Below are 12,722 nucleotides of genomic sequence, written 5' to 3' on the forward strand. Positions count from 1 at the left end.
CCATTAGTATATAGTAGTGGCGCACTACTTTCCTGATGCGCTATTAGTGTCAATTCTATCTATAGCCCTTTTCCTAGTAGTGGAGGGAGCAACTCGTAATTTATTAGTCAAATTTTGGGGCTAATTAGCTCAAAATTCGAAGGATACCTATTTACTGAACAGAGAAAGATAAACCACCGCGTCGTTGATCCACTTGTACCTACTTCCTAATATGGCATCGAGGACAGGGCCCCAGAACCTCGAATTGAACGGACGAGGGAACTCTTCCCTTGATGTATCTATCCGCTGTCTCCACGGCTCTATGAGCTTCCTCGAGACCTCTCTTGCTCAGCAACCAGCATTGGCCAATCATTCTTGCGGTTGGGAATTTGGCAATGTTACAAGTCTTCCTATCGTAGCCATAGGTTATGTCCAGCGTGAAGTGCTCGAGTGAATGTGTTCTCTCGAGGATGTGAACTGTGAGCTCAACCAGGCTCTTGGCAGAACAGAAGCCTGTGATCAATACCTTCCTTAGGCTGTTATTCCGGCACTCCAGATTCTGCTTCCGGTATTCAGTGTCGTCTCCAACAACAGGATCATGGATTATGGCGTCCTGCTCTACCTGCAGATACATATGCAGGCTCAAATAATATTCTTCTGATAACAAAGTGTAATTGTACATCAATAGTAGCATCGATAGCTCTGAGGGATGTACATAGTGACTTACACGTAGGATGAAAGATTCCAAGGCAGGAGAAGCATCAAGAAAAGAAACCAGAGAGAAGACATCATAGTTTGGGGAAAAGAAGGGTTTAAGGAGTGAAATTTCCAAGTTCTTGAGGTGGGGGAGCTTGGACGGCAGCATCGGAATGTTGGCATTCTGAAAAATAAATCCCAAGATTAATCATGTTTTATTGCAACATACAAGTCTAAGTCTTACATAAATACATACATACACATTCTTGAATGGTCCCATTGAGACATTAAAACCAACACATACCTCATTACGACCGTGCAGGCTGAGGCTCTCAACATTTTGCGCGATAGACGGAAGGCTAAAGCGAGCATAAGAGAGAATACCAGACATGCTGACAGGTGAAAATATCTACATTCTTAAGATGCGAAGAATTTTGGACATAGATGGCCGGTGTCCTGCCATAATGATAACCGTCCGGTATCCCACCATAGTGAAAAGAGCAAAGCTGTGGAGCATCTATCTCTACCAGCTGCACCATCTTGCATTTTTGAACACTGAGGAACTTGAGCTGCTGCAGCGTACAAGGTATTTTCAAGCAAACTATCCCACTACATGCTTCAATCTCTAGCCACTCCAGGACGGAAGATTTAGAGAGCAAGTGCGCTAATCCATCCTCAGTAACGTGGACATAACACAGACTTAAACGTTTCAATCTTCTCAAGCACCCAAGTATTGACGTGGGATGAAAAGCGCAACCAAGGAGGCTAAGAGACTGAATTGAACTTGCAGCGGCCTCGTTCGATAAAACCGAACACGGGAAACTGTAGCTTTTATTCATGACCAAAGACAACACCAAGCTAAATTCTTGAATCCCAGGTTTAATGATCCGGAGCCACCTGTCGAGGTAGGAGGCTTTGATATCTTTGCAGGGGCCAAGACTAAGTTTAAGTGTCTTCACCTTCACCCCATTGTGATAATGGTTTGTAAGAATTTTGTCAACTTTATAAGTGAGATGGGTTTTCGTTTCCTCAAATGTTCTGCCAAGCAAACCAAGCGTACGGTCACTGAGTATGAGGTTGGAATAGTGTCTCCAGGAGTGCAGAAATCCACGGGACACGCAGGCGGCACGAGCAGCGTCTTGTATTGGCATGAGAGAATGTATATGATGCAAGATGTCCTGCAGAACCGATGTTCACAAGTTCAACGTTAGCTTGTAGCTAGAACTCCTAGTTGACTGCAATGAATAACACTAGCAGTTGCGGATTCGTTGTGATTAAAAACAAAATCCTTTGTAACTAGGATAGTTCATTGCCAGCAACACATACCTCTGGGAGTTCCTCCAAACCAAGTTCTTGTCTCATATTTTGGGTACCTTCACCTCGCTCCCAGGTTGCGCCATTTGTTTCAGTGGATGATGCCTTTGACCCACCACCTGCAACACATCAGAGTTCTCAAGTATGTCTCAGTTTTGCTCATGGGACTCAAATTTTGCAAGAGAGAATTATGAATCCTCACGAACCAGATATGAAAGGTCAAAAGATGGTGCATAGAAGCTGAAATAGTCAGAAACTACTCCAATAATCTGAAATTTGCTGAAATTGATTATCTAGGATTTTTGACGGAAAAAAACACATTATTAGAGGAGCCACCCTTCGTACTAGCCTAGTTTTTTTTCGCGGTATTTAGGACTTTCAAGCTGAACTGGCGATTAGGGCGCAGTGAGATCGATTTTGGTCTAAAAGAGAAGAATCGAGATGCATCAGAGAACAGAACATACGTATTTTTGCAGGACTATGAAGTTTCCGCTGCCGACGACGGTGCCGGTGCCGACGCCGTGTCCTGCGCAAGGCGTCGTGGATCGCGGCGAATCGGGATAGCGATGGAAGTGACCCTGCGGTGCGCCGACGAACGGGGGACATGGGCAGTCGACGAATTCCCGTGCGAGAGGAATCCGCCGTCGAGGCGTCGTTCGCCGGTCAGAATATCGGTCTCGTTCTCGTCCAATCCACTCCGTGTCAGCCTCTGCCCTCTAGCCCTCCCTCCGCGTCACGTTTTTCCTTTTTGAGAACAGGGTGACACCCCTGTTATAGAGCATCTATACGGCCGGGTGTCACCCCTTATACTACGTCCTGGCGGACAACTCAGTCAGTGGTCGGTCACATAATGATGATCCAGCCAGACTTTTTAAACCGGCTCTATACATTTGAGCTGACCGGCATCCCATATTCATTCCATATCTGAGTTGAATATGGGAGGCCCGGACGCTCCCGGGTGTGTCACCATGTTGGATCCGACAAACATGACTCACTATTAATTCCATAAAATTCGCCCCACCTCCCGACCTTGTCCGACCAGCCCCTTTTCTTTCCTCTCTTCTCCCTTTTCCGCGCCGGCCATCCCCTAGTCCCGCCACTATCCCGACCCCTCGGTAGCGCCACCATCGCCAAAAAATTCCTGCCGGCCATTCTCGCCATCGCAGTACGTTCGGCTATTCTTTGCCCTCTATGTGTTCAATAAATTACCCGAGCAATATTTTTTATTCTTTTGTAGGCAAAGTGATGGATTCAAAGAGTTCGTCGGATGAGGAGTATGGAAACAAGGAGCATGATAAATTAATGGATGAGGAGTATGGAAACAAGGAGCATGATGAATTAATGCAAAAGGAATTCTTTGATTTGTCATAGTCGGACGAAGATGCCGAGATGACGATGACCATGAGCATCCAAGAGGAAATGTACAGGGAGGTGGAGCACATTCTAAACTTTAAGGGTTCGATCAAAGGGAAAAGAATTCCGTGTGTGTCCGAAGATGACCTCCAAGGTTATCTGGCTTAGGGGCTCTGCCTTTCTTCCTGGTATAACGTCGTGGAAATGGGTTAGCGAGGGGCAGATGGCCGTCAGTGGTATCCCCATCTGGGACATGATACTGGAGGCCGCATTTTGGGAGGCTCCGCATGGGTCCGAGGAAGAGTCGCCGCTGCCGCTGGAGGTCGTACGATGTGGGAAGCGGAGGAGAAGAAGGTGGAAGCGAGGAAAGCGCCTCGTGGCGGCACTTGGGCACCATGGAGGAAAAGGTGCACGGGAGCTTAGAAGAAGAGGAGCCCACCTTAGCCAAGGTTAGGCTTTGGGAGGACACCTGGTATGGTACCTCCACGCTGGTTGTGCAATTCTAGCCTATTGATATACCGTAAAGAGATATAAGAGCGAATGAGTCTTTCAAAGTTAGAGCTGGCATTTGTGACGGTAACCAGCTCACGCTTACTTTTAGAAGGAACTATGATGATTGGCTTATGAAACTTTGGTCCAATTATTAGAAATAGCTAAAAGTATTACTTTGTCTAAGAAATAGAATCTTTAATCTGGCAGCCAGAAAGCAATGGACACTACTCAACTAGCACACTGTATCATGTTATAAATTTTAGGGGAGTCCAACATGTCTATATTCCTGTTGTTTGGAAGCTAAGAGCATCTCCACTAGGGGCCCAGAACAACACCCAAGCACCTTTTTTTAGCATCGGCGGTAAAAAAACGTCCCAGCCAGGCACCCAAGACATTGTTTTGCGTCGGATTCGGCTGGGAACGCCGGCATTCAACTTTTGCATGCACATGCCCATTTGCAGCCCCTCTTTCTCCCCTCTCTCTCTTCTCTCCTCTCCTTTCTCTCATTTCTCTCTCCTCTCTCCTTCCACCACCTACAGTGGGCGAGCAGAGCGGGCGCGCGGCCGGGCTGCGAAGACGGCGAAGGGCTGCGGCGGCGACCCGGTGGGTGCGTGGGGAAGGAGCCGGCCGGGCCAGCTGGCGAGGAGGCCAGACGCTGGGGCGATCGGAAAGGGGTCGGACGCGGGGGACAATGGAGGCCGGACGCGGCCGGAGCGGGCGGAGCCGGCGCGCGGGCGAGGGAGGCTGAGCGGGCAGAGCCAGAGGCAGATGGCGGAGCCGGTGGGCGAGTTGGTGCGGACGGCGGATGTGGAGGTCGGCTCACGGCGACCCAGCGGACGGGCGTGAAGGAAATATGCCCTAGAGGCAATAATAGTTATTATTTATTTCCTCATATCATGATAAATGTTTATTATTCATGCTAGAATTGTATTAACCGAAAATATAATACATGTGTAAATACATAGACAAACATAGTGTCACTAGTATGCCTCTACTTGACTAGCTCGTTGATCAAAGATGGTTGAGTTTCCTAACCATAGACATGAGTTGTCATTTGATTAACGGGATCACATTATTAGGAAAATGATGTGATTGACATGACCCATTCCGTTAGCTTAGCACTTGATCATTTAGTTTACTGCTATTGCTTTTTTCATAACTTATACATGTTCCTATGACTATGAGATTATGCAACTCCCGATTACCGAAAGAACACTTTGTGTGCTACCAAACATCACAACGTAATTGGGTGATTATAAAGGTGCTCTACAGGTGTCTCCGATGGTGTTCGTTGAGTTGGCATAGATCGAGAATACGATTTGTCACTCCGATTGTCGGAGAGGTATCTCTGGGCCCTCTCGGTAATGCACATCACTACAAGCCTTGCAAGCATTGTGACCAATGAGTTAGTTACGGGATGATGCATTGCGGAACGAGTAAAGAGACTTGCCGGTAACGAGATTGAACTAGGTATTGAGATACCGACGATCGAATCTCGGGCAAGTAACATACCGATGGCAAAGGGAACAACGTATGTTGTTATGCGGTTTGACCGATAAAGATCTTCGTAGAATATGTAGGAACCAATATGAGCATCCAGGTTCCGCCATTGGTTATTGACCGGAGACGTGTCTTGGTCATGTCTACATAGTTCTCGAACCCGTAGGGTCCGCACGCTTAAAGTTCTGTGACGATCGATATTATGAGTTTTTTGTGTTTTGATGTACCGAAGGTAGTTCGGAGTCCCAGATATGATCACGGACATGACGAGGAGTCTCGAAATGGTCGAGACGTAAAGATCGATATATTGGATGACTATGTTCGGAGACCGGAAGTGTTTCGGGAGGTTTCGGACATAAATCGGAGTACCGGGGGTTACCGGAACCCCCCGGGGAGTATATTGGGCCTAATGGGCCTTAGTGGGAGAAGAGGGGGGGCGGCCAGGGCAGCCGCGCGCCCCCTCCCCCTCTAGTCCGAATTGGACAAGGAGGGGGGGGGGCTTTCCTTCTCTCCTTCTCTCCCTTCCTTCTCCTCTCCTACTCCTACTTGGAAGGGGGGAGTCCTACTCCTGATGGGACTAGGACTCCTCATGAGGCGCGCCATAGGAGGCCGCCCCCTCCCCTTCCTCCACTCCTTTATATACGGGGAGGGGGCACCCATTGGAGACACAACAATTGATCATTGGTTTCTTAGCCGTGTGCGGTGCCCTCCTCCATCATAATTCACCTCGGTCATATCGTAGCGGTGTTTAGGCGAAGTCCTGCGTCGGTAGCTTCATCAACACTGTCACCACGCCGTCGTGCTGACGAAGCTCTTCCCGGAAGCTATACTGGATCGTGAGTTCGCGGGACGTCACCGAGCTAAACGTGTGCTGAACGCGGAGGTGACGTACGTTTGATACTGAGGATCGGTCGATCGTGAAGACATACGACTATATCAACCGTGTTGTCATAACGCTTCCGCTTACGGTCTACGAGGGTACGTAGACGACACTCTCCCCTCTCGTTGCTATGCATCACCATGATCTTGCGTGTGCGTAGGATTTTTTTTGAAATTATTACGTTCCCCAACAGTGGCATCCGAGCCAGGTTTATGCGTAGATGTTATATGCACGAGTAGAACACAAGTGAGTTATGGGCGATACAAGTCATACTGCTTACCAGCATGTCATACTTTGATTCGGCGATATTGTTGGATGAAGCGGCCCGGACCAATATTACGCGTAAGCTTACGCGAGACTGATTCTACCGACGTGCTTTGCACACAGGTGGCTGGCGGGTGTCAGTTTCTTCAACTTTAATTGAACCGAGTATGACTACGCCCGGTCCTTGTTGAAGGTTAAAATATCACTAACTTGATAAACTATCGTTGTGTTTTTGATGCGTAGGTAAGAACGCGTAGGTAAGAACGGTTCTTTCAAACACGTTTGGTGGAACATTTTTAGGACAGTCAGGTTCTGGATGATTCTGTCAGCAGATCAATGCAAGCAGATGTTGGACAACTTCTCCACATTCTGAAATAACAATTTCATGAGAAAGGCTCCATTGATCTGTTCAGGCTGGACATCTGATCGCCTCTCCTCTTATCCAGCATTTGGCCGGAGCTTCCCAAGGAACACCGTATATATACTATTTGTTACGTCGTTGTAAGATTGGACCATTTCTCTGGTGTCCAGAAAACAGAAGGTCCTTCCAGCTCAGAAAAAAGAAGAGAAAAGGTCCTGAAAACACGTACGTAGCCTGTCGCCGGTGATGAAACCTATATATGACCGCGAACAAGAAACAAAACACACGCAATGCCGCCTTGCTTTGCCCGCCCCGCCGTGTAAATTGCAAGTGCAAATGCCTCCTAAATATGAATTGCACCCTTTCTCAGGAAAGAAAATCGTAGCCAGCGCGGGACAAGTAAGGAGTAGTAGCTAGTAAGCTAGAAAGAATATGGCCGCCGGTGGCCGGGCGCTGCTCGTGGCACTGCTGGCCGTGGCCTGTGCCACCGCCGTCGTCGTCGGTCAGTCCTGGTCGACGGGCATGCACTTGCTCAGTTAGTTGCAAGCCGTGTGCTAAGCGCTGACGCTCGCTGTTGCAGGAGGTGCGGCGGCGTCCAGGTGCGACGGAAAAAGCTGCGGCATGGGCACCTGCAAGGAGGTGCCGGTGGTGCCGATCGTGAGCCCCGACGGATATGAGTGCGACTGCAGCCCAGGGTGGTCGCGCCTCGACGTCCTCGAGCCAACCACGCCCTGCAACTTCCCTCTCTGTAAGCAACCATGGCATGCATGCTATACGTACTTACAATTTTTCTCCTGCAAACCTTTGTATTTCCGTTATGCATATAATGGAAGAGGACGCGCGGTTCTTACCTGCCTGCCACATCGTCTCTGCCCTTTGTAGGTACCTCGGATCTTAGCTGCCACATGCCCAAGCTGAAGCCGCCGCCATTTGGAAAGAATTTCACAACTGACCGTAAACTCGCGGAATTCAAACCATGATTTACTGCATGCATGCTCGACTATTCAGACCATGATCTCCTCCCTTTCTTCGTGTCAGCCTGCTTAGTCGTCGACTGTGGCCCAGAAGGCACCTGCGTCAAGCAAGGGAGCTCCCCTTACTTCCACTGCCAGTGCAACCCGGGCACACCCAACGCGCGCAACGACCCTTCCCTCTTTTGCACCAAATGTACGATCTCTCTTAACATTTCTTCTTCGTCGTCATCTTCTTCTTGTTGTTGTTTTGCTTAGCCCGAGACTTTTTTCCTGATCTTGTAGGCGCCGTCAGCGACAACGGATGCGCGGTTCCGCCGCCGTCAACAGGCCCTCCTCCATCAACGGCGCCACCTGGTAATGATCACGATTCATCTGCACCGGCTGTTGCCTCCATCACCAAAGGCAATGCAACCTCACTAGGTTCCGTCTGATTCTCCATTATTCCCTCGAGATCATCATCGTATGGTATACACGCGCGTGCACACACAGCCTTGCATCGACCCATCGACTCCCCTCCCATGTCTAAATTTGGTGTTTTGATCCTTTCGGCATATAGTTTAACCGGATCCGATTCCTCTTTGAAAATATTTCGGGATCTGACCCTTTCTCTACGACCAACAGGTCCGGCGGTAGCCTAACACATCCTACCGCCAAGGGGCACGGCGATAAGGTAACGGCAGGCTGTTGACGGCCGTTTACACCCGCGGACGTGGAAAAAGACCCTACCGCTAAGGAACTTTGTGATAGGCTGCATAACCCTACCGCCAAGGAACCTGGCGGTAGGTCTGTGAAGTGGATAAGGGGTTGCGGTGGGGGTTGTGTTCCCCCACCCAACCATTCACCCCCATTCTCCTCACCTCTCTCCCCCGAGCTCAACCCCTCTCTGGCCTCTCTTCCTGTGCATCCACTAGACCATCCATGTCACTCTTGAACCTCGTCTTTCTTCTTCTTCCTTTTGTAGGAATCATGAGTTCGGGATCGGGAACCATATGTGGGCCATCATACTCAGGCCATTGTGACTGATCGAGGAAATGTTGGAAACGAAGCGCCCATGTCAACCTTGTTTGTTCCAATGCGAACTCATGCAACCGCACGATGGTACCATCATATACGGGCAAGTTTCTCGCCCTGACCACTGTCATCACATGCGAGCAAGGCCAATGGTACTTATGAGGCCTCTTGCACTGACACCACCGGTTTAGGTGCACCTCGTACGCAACACCACCGTACAACACACCGTCCCGTGTTGTGCCACCTATCTCGTCGACTTGGGTAGATCATATATTTTTCATTGAATATAATGATTTGTTGATGCGAAGACTTGCACGCTTGAAACTTCAACCAGTCATCAACCTTGAAGGGATAGTCTTTCTTTTCACCTATTCATTTGGCGGTGATTCGGGAATGCCTTAGGAAATACTCGTTGAGATTGAAGAAAGTATACTTCATTATTGCAGTCACAGACAATGAACGAACACCCTTGAGCACATCTTTGAAGCATTCCACCATGTTGCTTGTCATGTCATCGTATCTCAAACCTCCTTCATCGTTAGTGCGTGAACACTTATGCTTCTCCTCAACATGCCTTGTCAAGAATTCTCTCCCTCCTTTGTTCTTCTCCAACACCTCGAAGAGTTTATCATAGCGGCTTTTGAATGTATCAGTGTTGAATGCCACACAAACATGGGTAAGGTCTTTGCAAAACTCCTTGCTCTTGCATGGGAAGGCCTAGAATATCAATGTCGATTGCGTTGAGAATCCCATGATGCCGATTTGATATGATGCATACCTCTCTCTTGCCAATCACCTTGGTCTGCACATGGCCCATGAACCACTCCCAGTCGTCGTTGTGCTCGGAAGGCACCAAGGTAAATGACACTGGCAACACGTTATCATTGGGCGAGTGCATTATAAGCGTAGGAACTCTTAGAAGGATCTTTTTCCTATTTAATATAATGCATACACTCAAAGGCGACTAATGCATTATCTCATCCTCCCTGAAATGAAAGCACTTTGTTCTGGAGAAATTATACCATCCATCAAAGGCCTTAACCGATTAACTAAACCTTTCGATATCACCTTACAACATTACATAAGCTTATGGGCCCATAATCAGACATTCTGAGAGGGTTAGAAACCTTAGGAATCAGAACAATAGAAGCATAGTTCACACCTTCTGGCATAATACCAGGCCGAAAGAACTCCTTGACCGCAGCCAGAACATTGTCCTTCAAAACTCCCCAATTATGCTGGAAAAAATGGGCCGAGAAGCCATCCGGACCCGGGGCTTTTAGAGGACCAATTTGAAAGAGGGCATCTGAAATTTCCTTGTCAAAAAATGGCGCACAAAGTTTAACATTATCCACAACAGAAACCCGTGGCTCAATTAAGTCCAAAATAGGAGATGCATCAAGAGTAGGATCAGCTGAGAAGATATTATGAAAGTAGGTGTTTGCTACCTTTCCCGTTGCTGACAAAACTGTCCCAATGCTATACGTAAGCTCCTTATCTTATTTTCCTTGCCCTCCAAACAACCTTGTTCTCATTTTTTTTTGTATTCTATCTCCTTCCTTAAGCCATGTAATTCTAGATCGCTGCAACCACATCATCTCCTCTCGGTACAACAACTCGTTCATCCTGTCCATCGCTCTACGGATATCCTGCCTGTCCGCATTCATGCCCATTAGGTCTTCTAGTTGACTCCTAGACTTAGCCAGTTCTAGTGTAACGTTACCAAACTTCATACTCCAAGATTTGAGGGTCGACATAGTTTTGCTAAAGGCGTTCTGCAGCTCGGCCATGTTGCCCACCGACCCAACAGAATCCCAAGATTCTTTAGTTACATTAGGCAGCCCCTTGTCTCTCTGCCAGAAGAGCTCGTAACTTCGTGATTTTTCCTTTACCGGACCTGGGTCCGGAGCTCCCTTGACTACCACAGCCACATGATCTGAACAAGATGAAGGAACATGCAAAACAGAACCAAAGGCAACATGTTGTGCCATGCATTAGTAGCCACTGCTCAATCAAGACGAAAACGAACATTACCATGTCCACTTCTTTGGTTATCGTATGTGAACGATGTACCAACAAAGCCATCAATCAACCCACAAGTCTCCAAAGTGTCTCAAAATGCTATCATTTGTGGTTCTCCCCTCGGTGTAGCTGACATGTGTTCAAAGCCCCAAAGAGCTTCGTTTTAGTCTCCTACTACAAGCCAGAGAAGGTCACTGATTCCTCTCAAATTAAGGAGTTTTGTCCACATGAGGTGAGAAATTTCAATATGCGGCTCACCATGTACACAGGTTACCCTCCACTGCTCGGCTCCCTCATGTAATTGGATAGTTGCATCTATATACTACTCCTTTTTATCAATTATATTCACAATGCAAGACTCAAGTCAATACAAAGATAAACCTCCACTCATATCATTTGCTATCCACGCCCGCAAACCCTTTTAAGTCCCAGTCGGCCATGGATTCTTCTCATCTTGGTTTCCTTTTGCCTGGTTTCACGCAAGAACAAAAGTGTGGGGGAATGCGACAGTACCATAGTCGTAAGTTCACAAACTGTCCGAGAATTCCCCCCTCCCCGACACTTCCAACTAATTAAATTCATTGGGACCGGCGGTCCTCCATCCCGGAAGCCGCCTCGATTGTCATACCAGTGTCTTCCACAAGCCCGTCATGTCCCTGCCTTCTTAACAATGGGTACCTTGACCGGAGTAGAATTAGGGGGTGCAGATCCTTGTTCCCCTACCAAAACCCCATTCTCTAGGAGCAACACAATGTTAGAAACTTTCCCTGCAAGGTTTGGGACCGTCTGCCCTCGAACATTAGTCATGCTATCATCTTTGATCAGCCTTTTATGGGCACTTTTGCCATCATCCCCCGCCGATAGGTCATTAACATCCTCCATGTCATCGCTCACAGTACCACCCCCCTTCCTCGACCACCAAGTGGTGTCGTTCTTCCTCCTCGGTCACCTCTGCCACCAACTCCTCTCCCCCCTTGGCTAGGACCGCAAATTTTGTTAGCTAGCTAACTATGAAGGGAGTATTTGCTACGTCGTTGCTTCTCACTCACGTATGATGAGCTGCTAGAGAGAAACAAAAGACTGGACCATCTCTCTCGTGTCCAAAAACGACAAGGCCTCAACTCAAACAAAGAAAAAAAAGAAGAGAAAATGTCGTGAAGACACGGGAAACCCTACACGGATAGGTTGGCACAGGCGATGAAACCTATGACCCCGAACAAGCAATAGCACACACGAAGCTGTCGCCCCGCTTTGCCCGGCCCGCCCCCTCCCCTGAAACCTGTACAAATTGCGTCCTACATGTTGCACCATTCCCCAGAAAAGAAAGAGAATCCTAGCTACTAGCGCCAGACAAGTAGAAAGAAGATGGCCGGCGTGCTGCTCGTGGCGCTGCTGGCCGTGGCCTGTGCCGCCGCCGTCGTCGTCGGTCAGTCCTGTTCGACGGCCATGCACTTGCTCAGTCAGTTGGTTGCAAGCTGTGTGCTGAGCGCTGAGGTAGGCTCGCTGTTAAATTTGTATTGCAGGAGACACGGCGTCAGCGTGCGACGGAATAAGCTGCGGCATGGGCACCTGCAAGGTGCCCATCCTGCCCACCCCCGACGGCTACGAGTGCGACTGCAGCCCAGGGTGGTTGCGCCTCGACCTCCTCCAGCCAATCACGCCCTGCAACTTCCCTCTCTGTAAGCCAAGCAACCATATGCTATATGTAGTACAGTACAGTTTTTTGAGCGGACATGGAGTTTCTACACCCAGGAGCAAATGCTCCTGGTGTGAACAGTAACATTAAAAAAATTAAAAAATTCTGAAATTTTTTTGTGGCATACTTTCATAAATGTTTGTTGTGGATGCAAAATTTCACCGCAAAATCACATTGGTA

At 48.4% G+C, this 12,722-nt stretch overlaps 1 pseudogene; it reads right to left on the reverse strand.

Annotated features, from left to right (window-relative positions):
• Window positions 1-199: 199 nt before the first annotated feature.
• Window positions 200-3,150, reverse strand: LOC147992485 (uncharacterized; annotated as a pseudogene).
• Window positions 3,151-12,722: the final 9,572 nt, after the last annotated feature.

The sequence above is a fragment of the Triticum urartu genome, chromosome 1A (genome assembly GCF_056163025.1).
Source record: "Triticum urartu cultivar PI428250 chromosome 1A, HENAU_Tu73, whole genome shotgun sequence".
In the NCBI taxonomy this organism is placed as follows: Eukaryota; Viridiplantae; Streptophyta; class Magnoliopsida; order Poales; family Poaceae; genus Triticum; species Triticum urartu.